The sequence below is a fragment of the Amblyomma americanum genome, chromosome 1 (assembly GCF_052857255.1).
Source record: "Amblyomma americanum isolate KBUSLIRL-KWMA chromosome 1, ASM5285725v1, whole genome shotgun sequence".
NCBI lineage: Eukaryota > Metazoa > Arthropoda > Arachnida > Ixodida > Ixodidae > Amblyomma > Amblyomma americanum.
Genome location: NC_135497.1, coordinates 422,303,806 through 422,319,189, shown reverse-complemented (window position 1 = coordinate 422,319,189; position 15,384 = coordinate 422,303,806).

Sequence of the window (15,384 nt, the reverse complement as noted above, 5' to 3'; positions counted from 1 at the left end):
GACTTGCATTTGACTCCACATAGGAGGGTTAATTGGACAGCGTTAATTGGAAAGACATGGGAGAGGCTTTTGCGCTGTGGGTGTAGTGAGGCTGATGATGATGAGAAGGAGGAGGCAAAACTGCGCATGTACTGCCCAAACAACATGCTGTAGTCTCAGATTATTGCATATTTGTTAACTACACACTAATTACTTGGGCGCCAATGATCGACCCTCCCTATACTGACTATGCTGTGTTAGTTGCAATTTCTGTTTGTGAACTAATTCCTGTGGGCTGTAAGCAGAAAACAATCAGGATATGTTCCACTCAACTGTAGTCTGCCGCCCTCCAGCTTTTAATTTTGCTGCCAGCAAGTACTGCACGCATAATTTTGACAAGCGTGCATATCAGCTGGTTGAAGATTTTTCTGAAGTGCATGTACTGTACAAATTTAGTTGCACATCGTGTCGGTATGCTGTCGCTTTTACTGCAAAGCTAGCACTGGAATGAAAGGCATTACAATGTGTCCTTGCATGTCGGCCCCGCACTTTGTGTGCAGGCATGATGATCCACACTGGGAAATTTTTCTTTTTGATGAGTCAAATACAAGGTGAAGTATGCATACGGTATTTCTCAGGTATTTTGAGCACTTGTGGCAGAAGACCCGAGCACTAAGCTTTATGCCAACGACCGAATCGGCACACGAAAGGTTATGCTTCATCTTCAGCTGTCAAATGAAAATGACCTCCTTAGAGAATAAAAATTTTGAACAACAAATTTGGCAGAGCACACATGCACGCCAGCCGGCACCCACTACTTAAAGGGCCCCGACCACCCTCTGGCTGAAAATGTCTTCTACCAAGGTTGTTGTGAGGCACCGTCCCCGGAACACACAACCGCAAACAATTCTTTAATAAAAGACATTATATTGGAGTTTCATATATGGCAAACCAGCTACTTTTCCATGCTCCTCTCCTTCCATTCCTTCTCAGAGGTTTTTCTCCCTTCCGCTTGGTCTTCTAACTTTAGTCCTCCATCCCTGCTTGTTCTGTGTGGCTGCCCTTTCGTTTACAAGAGTAGACAGCACCCCTTTTGTTTGAAAGTCAATTGGGGAGCTTTCGGTGACGTCTGCGTTGGGCCTGTTATGAACGCAATGCACACCAGCCGAAGAGGATTAAGGTGCAGATCCCATCGACAGGGATGACCATGGTGGCGCAGCAACAGCAGTGGCAATTTCGACCGCATCATCAGGTGGCCGACGACTGCAAAAAAAAGGATGACTAGCTGGGAAGGAGCCTGTGAAATTTTTCCCACGCTCGGCTCGATGCAAATGACCTTCCCCCTTTGAATCGTTCCCTGCAAGAAGCGACCGACGATGGACAGATGACGGGAAGAGGAGAACGGTGCCTTCCAGCAATTAATCGTGTCTTGACAAGAGCCGCCCCGACAGGAGAGAGCCCACCGCAGTTGAAGCCCACAGTGCGGCACCGGTTTTTTCGATAGACACGTGAAAAATAATTATCACCCCTCGTTAATAATAATTATCAGAGGCACTATCCGTGTCTCACGTGGCCCGATTCGCTTTGGTAAGCTGCATAACCGAAGAATAGCAGGGCTTATAAATTTCCAGCAATACATATACTTAAGCAGCATCATGGCACTGAGAAAACAGGCCAGCGAGTTGCAAGCTGAAGCTAAGACAACGTGCTGCAATGAGAGAAGTGTGCTGTCCAGCAACGCCGTATCGGTGGGCTCGCTCCAAAGCTCTCTGTTGCTGAAGGCAGCCTGGCTGCTTCCCGCCACCATAAATATTTTAGACACACACAGACAGAGACGCCTGTCTGGCTCTGAAGTATGCTGCTATGTAATGTACATATTGCGACTGGTAAGCGTACAAGTGGCAGTAGCAGAGGCATCCGCAGTAAAACTTCGCTCAGTACATACATGTATCTGTGCAACTGTTGTTGCTGGCTCAGACTTTTCAAGGTCCATTGCAGTCACTTTTCTCTTCGACATCCTCTGGATAAGCTCCGCTTTTGTTACTGGAACACAAGAAATGAGAGATAAAATAATGAAAGCGACAGCAAACACAAGGCAAGCTACGGAAACGGATCAGTTAGTGTGTCGCGTTCATTGCTTTTCAAAAATCATATGATGTGAAAAATTAACAGATCTGAACACAGCCGATTCTCCCTGCCTCATGCAATTACTTGAATTCATAAAAAAAATTACGAAATATTATTTCGCTCAGAGTGACGCTTACGTCGAGACCTGCTACAACGCGACCACGCAGTTTTTTCCTTCTTTGGGAAGCGTGCGCTGGGCTGCTGTGTGCACGGATCGCAAGCTCAGAGGAAGTAGTATCGTAAGCGTTCTGCAAGTGCTCGCAACAGTAAAAAAGAATGTGCATCGACTTTATGTAAAACGCCGCCAAGCTTTGTTAAAAGCGTTAGGCTTGACTGTACACGCATCACACGTTTGGCACTTCTGAAATCTGACCACGTAGCGAAGTAACTGCAAAACTCACCTTCGAGCTCCATTACTTGGGCGGAATAGAATGTCTTCTCATCTTTTCCGCCGCGCCATTAGACGTCCTTTTTTTCGCCAGGTCGCTAACGCCAGTTTGTGAGGCATCATGGAAAGGTGTAGCGCAAAGGAAACAAGGACGACATAGAGACGTGTACGATAGCTTTTGCGCCGTCGGTCGAAGTATTTCACGTACGCATAGCTCGCCGCAGCTGACGAACCCATAGTGGAAGTGTCATGTGGCTGCAAAACACACAATCTAATAACTGTAACAACCACACACACCAACACAGTGCTGTTTGATGACGCGAACGTTGGACGCAAACGACCGCAGACTTGGATTGGCCTGGCGACGCGGACCGCATAGGGCGCTGCATGCGATGACGATGATGACCTCTTCGTTACAAACCAGAATAATAAATACGTTTTATTCGTTCAATTCCGTCTGTTTATTTCCTGCGGCAGAACTTGCGTCTCCGACCGTGATCTCAATACAGCTCCATGTCGCAGCCTTCTCGTGCAGCGCATCCGGCCATCCAGTTGACTGCTGATTGACCGCATGTAGTAGCAGACGACGCGGTGCTCTGCACACCATGAAATACTTATAGTTAAAAAGTTACAAATACTACTTTGAAGTGAGAATAGTTATCAGGTCCGTGTCAAGCCGTGCCACAGAGCATTGGTCCAACATAAGCAGAACCATCTATAGAACCAACTAGCCCGTCAAATCGGTCTTGCACCTGTGACTCCCCATGTAGTGTGAATAGGGCGGCTTAGTGTAACTCTATGGGCTCTATCATTTATGAGCTTTATGGTACCGCTGTAACCTAATTGTCTGAAGAGTCCTGCGATTTTTGATCGCCACTGCATTACACAAAGTAGTCGCTATGTGACAAATCGCCTTTGATTTCGGTTTCAAAGCTGGAAGCTATTGTGGCGCGCGGTGCCTGACTGTGCTTTGCGCTTTTTACTTAGTGCTTTAAGCAGAAAGTTTTGTGTGGCTTACGACAAACAGGAAGCACCTATAAAGTCTGAGCCTAGCCGTCAGACGACGCTAGAACATTTTCAGTTTCGGTTTTGAAATATAAAAGGTCCTGTTGTGCGGCTCTTGATCATAAATAACGCTGGGCTCTTCCCTGTTCTCTGCGCTGTAAACAGCAACTTCTGTGTTATGTACGATAAAATAAACACTTCTTTTAGAACTCCCCTAAATGCAGCAAGTGCTTGAAAAGTCTGTAATTGCTGCAAAAAAGTATTTTCTGGTACGATGCGTGGTAGATATCATAAGTACTATATTGCCACTGACCTGACATCAGCGACTTAGGACCAGCAGAGGGGGAAATATAGATTGCTGAATAGGTAAGTTGATGCACTGAAAGAATTTATGTTAAGAAATCAGAAATGTGCAAGGTACGACGAGGAAGAGGCTCTCAAAAATAAATTGCTAGTGTGCGCTAGAACACGGAACTGGGTAACACAACCGCGCCCTCGATCGAGGTGCTTCGATCGAGGTGATTGAGGCGCTCTATACTTTTAGTTTCGCAGTGTTCTCTGGCACACCGCTGTCGCGTCCGGGTCGTAATGGCAGCGGGTGAAGGTTTGGGCTATGCTCGAGACAATTAGTATAGCGCAGGGACTCCGGAACTCTTTTTTTGTTATTTATTTTGTTATTTATTTAATGCCTATTTACAAAATAATATATATATATATATATATATATATATATATATATATATATATATATATATATATATATATATATATATATATATATATATATATATCAATGTTCAAAGCTTGATGCAAAGTATCACGTTGCGGTGACGACACTCCAGCTGTCAGGAAGACAACGAAAAGGCTTCCAAAATGAAGTGTTTAAGGGGCTGACTCACGCCCACTAAGAACTGAATTACTCGGCGGCTGCAATAGGCTTAATTATGCGTGCTCGGCGGTCATCGACTTGAATGCCATGCAGTTCTCGGTCGTGCTGAATTTAAAGCTGAAAAGGAACCTTCGAGATAAAGAACCAAAAGCAGCAAGAATCTGGAAAAATGTGGAATCATTTGCACGTGGCCATGATCAACGGCATAAGTCTGGTCGCACCTCGCATTCCAAAACAAAATGATAAAGCCGTGTGCCGAAGGATGTGAGTGCGAACGAACAAATGGTGCAAAGATTTATGGCAATATAAAATTAATTGAAATGAAGAGGTTATAAGTGGGAAGCTGTATGCACGAGGAGTGTTCAATTCCATTAAAAAAGCCTGTGCATAGTTTGTTTAAATTCTGCTAATCATGATCATGTACACGGTCAGGTCGATATAAAGTCGATCGAATTCTGTGGGGACATGACCACTTTAGGTTACTCATGTACAAAATGCTTTACAACTGGCTACTAAGCCAAGCAGCTCATGCAGCCCCACTGTGCTTTGAATTAAAAGAGTCCTAGAACTAATATGTGCTTCAATTTTCAGAAATCTGATCGAAGTAGAAGGAAATGGAGATTAGGGGGCACTTCCCCTCCTGAAAATTGTGGGGGGGAGGCGACCTTCCCCATTGCCACCCCCCTGTTCCATGGTTCTTGAGTATAGCCCACCTGAACAATGGTAGGCGGCCCTATAGATACGTGATCGGCCCACTGGAGTGGGTATATCTCGCATATTGTATATCTGATATTGGTCGCAAAGCCGATGTCTATAACTTTCTGGAATTCATTTATTGACATATCTCAAATAAACCCTTCATTTCTGCAAGAAAAAAACACACACAGGGGTAGGCGGCCCTAGTAATAGAATGGTTAACAGAATAACAGAATTGTTAAAAAGGGCCAATGCAACATATTTTTACTAAGAACAGAAATTATGTGGACATGTCCTCAGTGTCCCTTTGAGAAGCAGTATTTTCTTTTGTGTGTTGTGTAAACTATAGTTGAATACAACTCAAGAATGAAGTGGCAAATGCTTCTCTATAATTCACTTCGCAAGCTGTTTGCATGGAAGGTACGACAACCTGAGCCAACCAGGATGGCGCACACTATATATTTGGGTTGCTGCATTCCTACCACACTTATTTCCTTGTGACAGGTAGCTCCATTTCTGTGAATGAAGGTGTACTAGTCTTTAGCCTGTTTGTTTCTTCAGCAGGTGACACTTGATGTCTTTTTATTTTTATGTTTGTTTTCAGATGGGTGACATGTTCACACAGTGAAGAGGGCATATATGGCCCACTTTTCGTTTTGTCATTACCTGTCCATATTCAGTTCTTTAGTTGTCACGTCACAGTTGTTTGGATGGACATTTATTCACTCCAATGTGGTCCATGCCCAAGAAAGTTGAGTCAAATCCAGGCGAGAGCAGTCACATGTTGATATAGGTGAAGTGGAAAAGACGCCTCTTTGCTGTGCTTTGTCAGCGCATATGCAGTGAAAGTTAATCTGGAGCCCTCCACCATGGCGTCTACAATAGCTCATTAGAGACACTGTCATTCTCATTTTTGCTAATCTCATTGTGGCAGTGCTCGATGTGCTCGGCTTGTATACACAGACGTTTAATGGATCACATTGGCCTGTTAACGGGCTCACATCTCATCGTCATCATCAAAACTCGCATGCACCGCTGGTTGTGTCCTCCTCCTCTATGCTCATTACAATGCCTGGTCCTTTGAGAGGCATCTGCCACTTCATTCTTAAGTTGTATTTGAGTGTAGTAAATATAGAGAAATGTAACTAATATTGTATGTCACTTGCTGCTGTGTTGTTCGTGTGGTCTGTGTACAAAACTCTTACTCTTGTTCTATGATATAGTATATATGTAGTGTTTTTGTGTATTATGTAGGGTTGTTTCATTAAACAGATGGTATTGGTGGATTCTGTTTATACAAAGGGTTATCATTACATTTTTTACCTCCTGGTCTGTAACACATTTATTACCTCATGAAAGGAAAAGACGTTACAATGAAAAGAAAGTTTGATGTTCCCACTTTTCATGATATTTTCATTTTGCACATGGCACCACTGATATTGAAGTAGTCACAAGGGAAATGTTTGTATACATCTGTGTACGGTTATAACAGTTTTTCAAAACCAAATTTTGGATGGCAGAAAGTGTTCTCACTATCATTATCCACCATCGAATGAGTACATGCAAGATCCATCTGTGTTGAGTGTGAAGGACGAGGAGTGCAGTGGATGTCCACTGTCTGCATCTCGCATCTGAGCTCTTGGCACATGTGGATGAATTTATTTGTGATGATTGTCACATTAAGCAGACGGTGATTACGGGCATTCTTTAACTTGAGGATGCAGAAGGACCATGCACTTTTTCTTAAAGTTTGTCCTATAAAATCTATCATTTAACGTGACAATGCTTGGCATGACAAGTTAGGTGGCAATACCGCCGTGTTGAATAAGCTGCAGTTTCGGGAAGTTCTGCATCACCCACCAATAGTTCTGACCTAGTGCCTTGTAGCTACTGGCTATTCCGTAGCTGAAGAAACATTCGAAGACCTTTAGTGTCCAGTTGGGGCTATCAGCCCCATTCTTCTCTGAGGGCATGTAAACAACAATAGTGCATTGATGACGCAAGGGCATCAGTGTAAGTGGGGGACGATATCAAAAAATGAATTACACCTCTGAAAAAGACTTATGAAGCTTTGTTTATAATAATATCTTTCACTTTCAGTAATTAGCATGTTATAGACAAGGAGGCAAATTATACAACACACCTCTCAAGCTTGGGATATATGTATGGGAAATTTTTGCATCTGTATAGTTACTTCCTTATTATTGGAAGCTACTCGAGTCATTTATCCCATGGACCAATGTTTTGTGGCCTTATTATCTATTTGCTTTAGATGGTGTCCTTGGCTTAATATTACTTTTCCTGAGGGTGTTCTAAACTTTTTTTCGAATGTGTGCGCTTCAGCTGAGATGTAGCTTTGAAACAGGACAGTATTGGAATGCCGTATGCTTGCCCATTCATGTGCTAAGCTGATACAGCGTAAAATGGTACTATACTTGGGATTTAACATCCCACCACGTTAGAGGAATCTAATTTGATCACCTGTGTTCTTTAATTATGAGCTCAAGTGCACCGCGTGAAAGGCAAGATGAAATGTTATCCATTTAATTTCATACGAGCCTTATATAAAAGACGCATATTGTTACGTGAGGGCAAGCATGGTGAAGAGTACTACATAACAGATGGCGATGGAATGATTTAATGGCGGTGGGCCTAGCACGAGAGCTCCGTGCCGCACCACTGCCTACTTTGTCGTCTTCGAGTCCGTGACACTACCCGGGGCTGCCGAGCGATCGTCCCGATCGCGCGAACTGAAAGACCGGCAGTGAAGACGAAACGCAGGGCATGACGATCGATGAGCGTGACAGGACGGATGAACACAGAAGAGAAGAAGATGCAGGGTTTGCCGTCACGATGAAAGAGATGAGCAGATGATGATCAGACGAGCGCTGGTCCAGGAAGCTTCCGGGCCGTATCTAGCTAAGTCACCTTGAGCCGACGGCTGAGGCCCATGAACACATCGAACGGCATGGCAGGTGCTGTGTTCGAATATGTTGGCGGCTTCTAGTGTCGTTGGGGTCATAGGTTCGAGTAGCGGCGGCGTCGTCAAGTTGTCGTGTCTTCTGGTCGGGACAGGGCTGGGGTGAACGACATGATCGGTTCTGGTCTGGCGGGCTGGGGCACAACCGGGCGGTGCGGGCAGGAACACACGACCGACGACCACGGCACACGCAGGACGCCGAAGCTCCAAGACCAGGATGGGGATGAACTCCGCACCTCACGCCAAATGTTACGTGACGGCAAGCAGGTGAAGACAGTAATACATAACAGATGGCGATGGAATGATTTAATGGCGGTGGGCCTAGCGCGAGCGCTCCATGCCGCGCCACTGCCAACTTTGTCGTCTTCGAGTCCGTGAAAATATCAGCTGACTGAGAGACGCAGTTCACCCATAAGAGTGATACGAGAGCTGCGTATTGACTCAAATGAGTGATACGAAAGGCACATCGGCCCATTCGGGTGATACCAAATCCATATTTCGGCTCAAACAACTGATACTATCCACGCGTATAAGCACATAGTGGCATACGAGGGACACATATGCCCATGAGAGGCATACGAAGGACACATATCGGCCCATACGAGGGATACAAAGGACACATATGCCCATAAGAGGCATAAGAAGGACACATATAAGCCCATACGAGGGATACTAGGGACACATATCAGCCCACCCGAAACACATATAGGACACATATGATCTCGTATGCCCACACACTAGACACAAATAAATTCATACGAGACACATATGCATCCAAATGAGATTTCTCAATAGGGCCCTCTCCCACCTTTCTTCCCATCTTCATTTTATCGCCGTTTTTATATTCAGGGAGAAAACTGATGCAACAGTGGTTTTCCTACACTTCTCTCTCTTCCATCCGACTTTACTCGAAAATGTGTTCCTACAGAATAATGACATTATTCTTGCAGCTGCGCAAACAGCAACAGCTCAAAAGAAGGGTGGCATACCTATTGCTTTTTGCTTTGAAGGAACTTTCCTGAATTCGGGACCAATATATCTTAGACGTTGTTATAATCTTCGCGGATAAATAATTCTTACAAATATTAATTTGTAGTTCCCCATGAACTTCTTACCTGTAATACTGCGGTCGCAGTCACGAGGAGCATCTTCCTGGTGAAAACGAGGTGCCCGCGTTGCTCTGCCTTCCTGGTTACTCGTTCCGCCTTTCGCACCGGCATGAGCCGCGGCTGAGGCGGTAACCAGTGAACTGGCAGCGTTAGAAGCAGCAGTCCCACTTGCCGGCCTGGCCTCCTATCGGGGAAGGACGAGGGCAGCATGCTATTCCTCAACGTGCTGCCCGGATGGCACCTGTCACCGTTTCCTTCCTCAACGGGGAGGCCAGCCGGACGAGAGCGCAGGTAATTTTTAATTGAGGAAGTGTTGCTCGCATCGCTTCTCGGCATGGTGTGTCAAGTTTTACGTTCCGCTGCTGCACACGGGCTATGCGAGACGCTGTAGTGAGTGGCTTTTGAATTATTCAGGCCATCTGGCATTCATAATTATTCATTTTATGTATTTATTTATTTGTTAATTTATTTATACATACTGCCTTCTGGTACAAGGCCGTGGGTATTCATCAAATATACAAGAATATAAACACTCAAATTCATAACATTTGCAGGAATTTTTCAAACATCAGCAAAGCATTCTTGATAACAATCTCATTATTTAGGTTATTCCAGTATGTAATTGTTTTGAGAAAAAAGAAGTATATATTAAACACTTTTTTCGCGCGTTTAAAGAGGTTATTGTGAAAACGTGTTTCTGTCTCGTGGTATAACCTGAGGAGTAAGCAAAAAATTAAGAAGTATTAACTTTATAATGACCATTCACTAGCTGAAACAGAAACTTTAACCAGTAGATACGATGGCGTGCTGTCACCGGAGGTAATCCACTCTGAAGAAATCGCTGACAAATGTACGGCGGTATGATTTGTAAAGAAACCTAACTACCTTATGCTGTGTTTGTTATAATTTCTTATTGTTGGTTAAGGTGAAAGGATCCCAGATAATTACAGCATATTCCAACAATGGGCGGGCGAGAGAATTCTGCTCTAAAAGGCGAACGCTAGGCGTGGAAGGCTTTATTGAGCGCTTGAAGAAAAATAGCTTACGGAAGGAATATACTACAACAGTATAAACATGTTCTGTCCTCGAAAGGTCTCTAGTTATCCAGAGGCCCAAATATTTATACTCTGTTACTTCCAATAGTGATACGTTGTTAGTGCCATACATCAACTGAAAAAGTATTTTCTTGTGTGAAATTCGAATGAAAACGGTTTTTTGAAATTAATAGGCATTAGTTTATTGGAAAACACAGTGCCACTGGGACAATGTATGCCAGTGCCATACCTGATTTCCGGGCCGGTTTGGTACTGTGCAACACTGTATACTGGTACACTTTAAATCAGTGCATACTGGTATACACTTGAAACCACTGCACACAGCACACTGGATAAAACTGCATGATGACGCAGTGGCACATTGGTACACTGCTAGCGGCTCGCCAGCACACGGGCAACACTCAATATTAGCATATTCGCACAGATGCACTGAATTGCAAGCAATTGGAGACTGGCGTGGCGGGAAGTGGGGGGGCTGTCCCCTTTGGAAAATTATTGGGGGGCTCCCTATTCCGGGGTTCCTGGCAGCCTTGTTCATAAGGAACGAGTAAAGCCCCATCCCCATGCACTAGAAAACACAGCTTTGCACAATTACATTTTTATTCTGTCTCAAGAGCTTCAAACGCAGGCCCACACCAGCCACTCAGAAGATGCTGATGAGCTGCGCTTCATATCAATGTTGTTGAATTCTTCAACACAATTTAAATATCCACCAAGTACCACGTCATGTTTTTCTGCCATTCTTCAAAATACCACAGACATAACTGCCTGTGCGAAGCCCTAAGACACCTGGAAATCAACCAGTACTCAGTCATAACTTCATTTGCAATGAATTTAATATTCTGAGTGAAAAGTGCATCCAATATCAGCATTTACTAGACAAACTTAACGATGAAATAGTCATTCTTGGTTCTTCTTACAATAGTTTCCTTAAATTTCTGCTCAACTAAATAAGAACACCAAAACATTTTGCTATTCAGAATTCACCACATAGCATCTGCTGCCTTATTTCGAAGGAATGTAAAAGTTAGAAATTTATTTTTAGAGGCTCTGTGTAATAGGCCTCATAAAGAGTACCTTTATATCAATTTATTTTGTGGTTGCATGGCTGCGTTTAGGTGATTGATAATGAGTACTTTTGCCTTTCTTTCGCAACTGTTTTAAGTTGCCCTAGCCATGTGCAAGGCGTTTCAAGAAGGCCTACTGCTAATATCTAAAAGAAGGCTATACGGGGTAGACGATGTCTTTTGCAGCACTCTAATATCTGTGTTGGTGGACGTCAAAAATAGGTGCATCATGCTAACTATAGTTGAAAAACTCGAGAATGAGGCGCTAGATGCCCCATCAAAGGTGGCCCTCCAGCGAACAGTTTCGACCGATTGCCACAACCGTGAGGTTAATTCATGTATATTCTCAAAGTGCCATGATTAAATCCCTCTCAGGCTGCGTGACAAAGAATTAACCTCAGACAAACCACATCATCAAAATCGATTGACATCATTGGCTAGATAGTCTTCATTAAGACTATTGTAAAAGAATATGACTATAATAAGCCGGTGAACTAAATTCTAATAGTTTCCTTTTACTTTTGACAGATTGGTACCTGCCAGCAATTCGATATTTACAGCTTGTCATTACTAGAAGCCAAACCAACCTTTAAGACTCTCAAAAATGTGATTGCCCTCTTTGCTGGGGTTCACATAGTTTTTACCACTTTCATGTGCAATTCAAAAATTATGCACCGATGATGGGCGCACAGTGACACCCATCTATGCATCTCATTTCATGGCGAACATGCCACATTCATCATCCAAACCACGTCACGATGCATGCCGCTGCTAACTACTTCCACACAACGACACCCTGCACGCCACTCCACATTGCACGTGCCATGCAAATACCTGCATCTGCCTGCACTACAAAGCTCATCACTGCTCGCTGCCCCAGCTGATGCAGAGCAGAGGTGGTCGTGTGGCATATGCAGGTGTTTTTGTTTGCCCATTGCCGGTGCCCAATTTTCTAACGATATGTGCAACTGCTTAAATCTGCTCAGCCACAGTGCTGATGGTATCGCTCATATGGCTATTACAGCGACGTACAGATCACTATTTGCTATCAGTTAACTAGTTATTTACTAGAATCCTGTTAACTATCTAACTAGATACCAGCAGATACCGTCACCGCTGCTCTGCCATGTGTACATGAATGTGGGACTAATCAAGAACACCTAAGCTCTTTGCCTGCAATCGTCAGCATTGCGTTTGATTCCGATATGCTGAAATTAAAACAAAATTATCAAGGAACCTAGTTTACACGGGTTGTGGGTCGTCGGTGAAGAAAGTTGGGCGTACTGGGGTCGCGGTGCCCTTCTATTCAGAGAAGATGAGAAATAAGAAACTTGCCAGACTGTCGCCGCCCCACGTCTTTCACCGAGCGATGCGCTGAATAGTCAGTTAATGGTCTCATTAACAAGTCGAATGGCAACAAAAAGGCCTACCTTATCACAGCTCACATAGATATGCGTGCTGTTAAGAATAAAAATTAACAAACCTAACCACTTTTGTTCTCCTTGTTGACTGGTTGTACTGGAGGAAATTTTTGCCTCTCTTTTTTTGTGCCTTCTTGAAGGCTGCTCGTCTTCACAGCAAATAAGATAGCGTTACCTGTTTTCTTAAAACTGTGCCGCACGTTTTCCATGTCTACTGTCTTCTCTTTTGTCAGGTGGAAGAAGCGGCCTTGTAATCGGCGACAGGTTTCCCTGGTCGACGCAAGTCGTAGTGCTCTCAATAGGGTTCATGTTTTTTGGTGTGTTCTTTGCTGTAAACCTTTTTAAAGTAAACGCTTGTTTTCCCTTTGACTTCGTATTGAACACTGCGCATTATTCATTCCCATGCGCATGGTATCAGCTTCCGACGTGTTCGACGTAGCTCTCTAGGGCTTGTAGTGTTCTACCAGGTTTACCGGTCTGCGCTGCAACGTATTCTAATACTTCCACCCTTTTTTGCCTTATTCACCCCTTTTTGCGAACAGTATGCCGGTAGATATCCACTGAATCGAAGAAAAAAAAATCGCGCTGCCGCGATTGGTGTGTAACAAGCTGCTGCCTAGAATGCTGATAAAGGGCTACAGCGAAGTTTTTCAGCCACAATGAAAACGCTGCTGTTTCTTAAGAGTGGCAGGTTCTTTTAGCCGTGGTAAAAACAGCGCAGCGACGACAGACACAGAGAAGACAGAAGAAGACGGACAAGCGCTTGTCCGTCTTCTTCTGTCTTCTCTGTGTCAGTCGTCGCTGCGCTGTTTTTACCACGGCTTAAAGATGCACCAACTAGCTCAGTTGTCGGTTCTTCTGCAGGTTCTTTTGTGTCAAACTTATCAGCCGGAAGGCGTGTTTTTCAGCGCAAATTAAATGGGTTCTCCCATTGGCGGCCTCAAACATAGCGGTTTGTACGAGTAGCATTGCGCGTGTGACGTCATGACAATCAGCACGTACTCGTTGATATTAGCTCTGTTTGATGAAAGGGTTTTTTTTCATTTTCAGGCAAATAATCGAACTCTTCATTAGAGCTACCATTTCATCTAAGCACACACAAAAGGTTTTTGACAGTAAGCGTGACGTCATACTTGGGCCTTTGTGGCGTCATATATTGGTCGAAACCTAGTTTCGGTTTCCAGGTCTTTGCAGTTTTCTTCAGTACTTTGGAGAAAATAATCGCAACTAAGACTGTGATTACCAAGAAATTTAATGTGATAGTCCAAAATGTTCTAAACTCCTCCGGAGTTGCCCTCTGATAGGGTAAACTAGCTGTCTTGTTAAAGAAATGTATGGGATACCAGGGACATGGACAAAATCTCAAAACATCTGTTATGAATTTTTTGAAGTGGGCAATGAATCTTATTTCCATAATGCTCTTAGTTTTGAGAAAAGCACCCTACTACATGCCGTCAGAAGACGACCAGCATAAAAGATAAAGTGAAACTATCAAGCAACGTAGCCGACGGTTGCAAAAGGTGTAAAAGTGCCTTCATATTCCGCGGGAAAATTTTGCCAAGAGGAAATGACAGGAAGGCTAGCAGGGGTGAATCACTCTGCATCGGCAAGAAAACGATGTTTATATCAGCTCGCCACCGATGTCAAGTAGGTAAATCACGTCTGCCGCATGGAGTCATAGGCAAATGAACCCAAAAGACACATACGTATCCGCACCTGCGACAGGCGCCTAATCTAACATACAAGAAACGTGATTTTCGTGAATCACTGGCACTTCATTAGTGAAATCATTTTTCTGTTTCCACGCACTGTCGCCTTTCAGGTAATGATTTGCGATTAAGAAAGTAGTTGTTTGTGCAGGCGCCATTGAAGAACATAAGCTAAACTAAACACTACAAAACAATAACGCAATCTTTTTTGCGTCTGAGATTGGTGCTATTGCATTATGATTCGGTTCCGCGGTACAGCCCCGCTGAATGTACGTTTCAGATCGCAATTCGTTCAGGTTGAATCAAAATTGTGCGAATACGTTTAAGACTCCGTATTCTAAAACTGTGAACTAGAAACCTTAGGGAGCAGCGCTTTGAACCATACTGCAATAACGCTGGTCGTGCTCGTTCCAGCTGCATATGAAGTAGCAAGGACAATAAAATCAGAATTAAACATCGCGTACGCTGTGCCAGCGAGACTCACGTTCGGGCATTCGAGGCTAACGTTCAGTATACCCTCCGCTTCTAGAAGGCTGCCCAGAGCTAGAAGAGAATGGCGTGCAGCGACTCGATCAACGTCTCCGAGAGCCGCTTCGCTCTGGAAAGCGGGTTCAGCGACCAGGACCTCACTGCAGTGTTGGGGTCCGCCGTTCTAGAGAACCGGGTGTGCAACTTGGCAGCCTCCACTCTTCTCCGTAAGCCGCTCCACTCACCGCCTGCTCTGCACAGGTGAGATATCTTGTATACCCGCCAGTGCAGCGCCTCAGCGCACGGCAGAAATGCCGCATCATAAAATTTATTTCCCCAGCGCTAGCATTCGAACCTCTGAGGTAGCGATTGTACCCTAAGCTGATATTTATCACGAAGCAAGGAACCACTAGACTTACCGCTGCACTCATAGACCAGTGTCCCTCCGAACATGACCCCTAAACATCTCTTGCCACTAAGGAACTACAGTC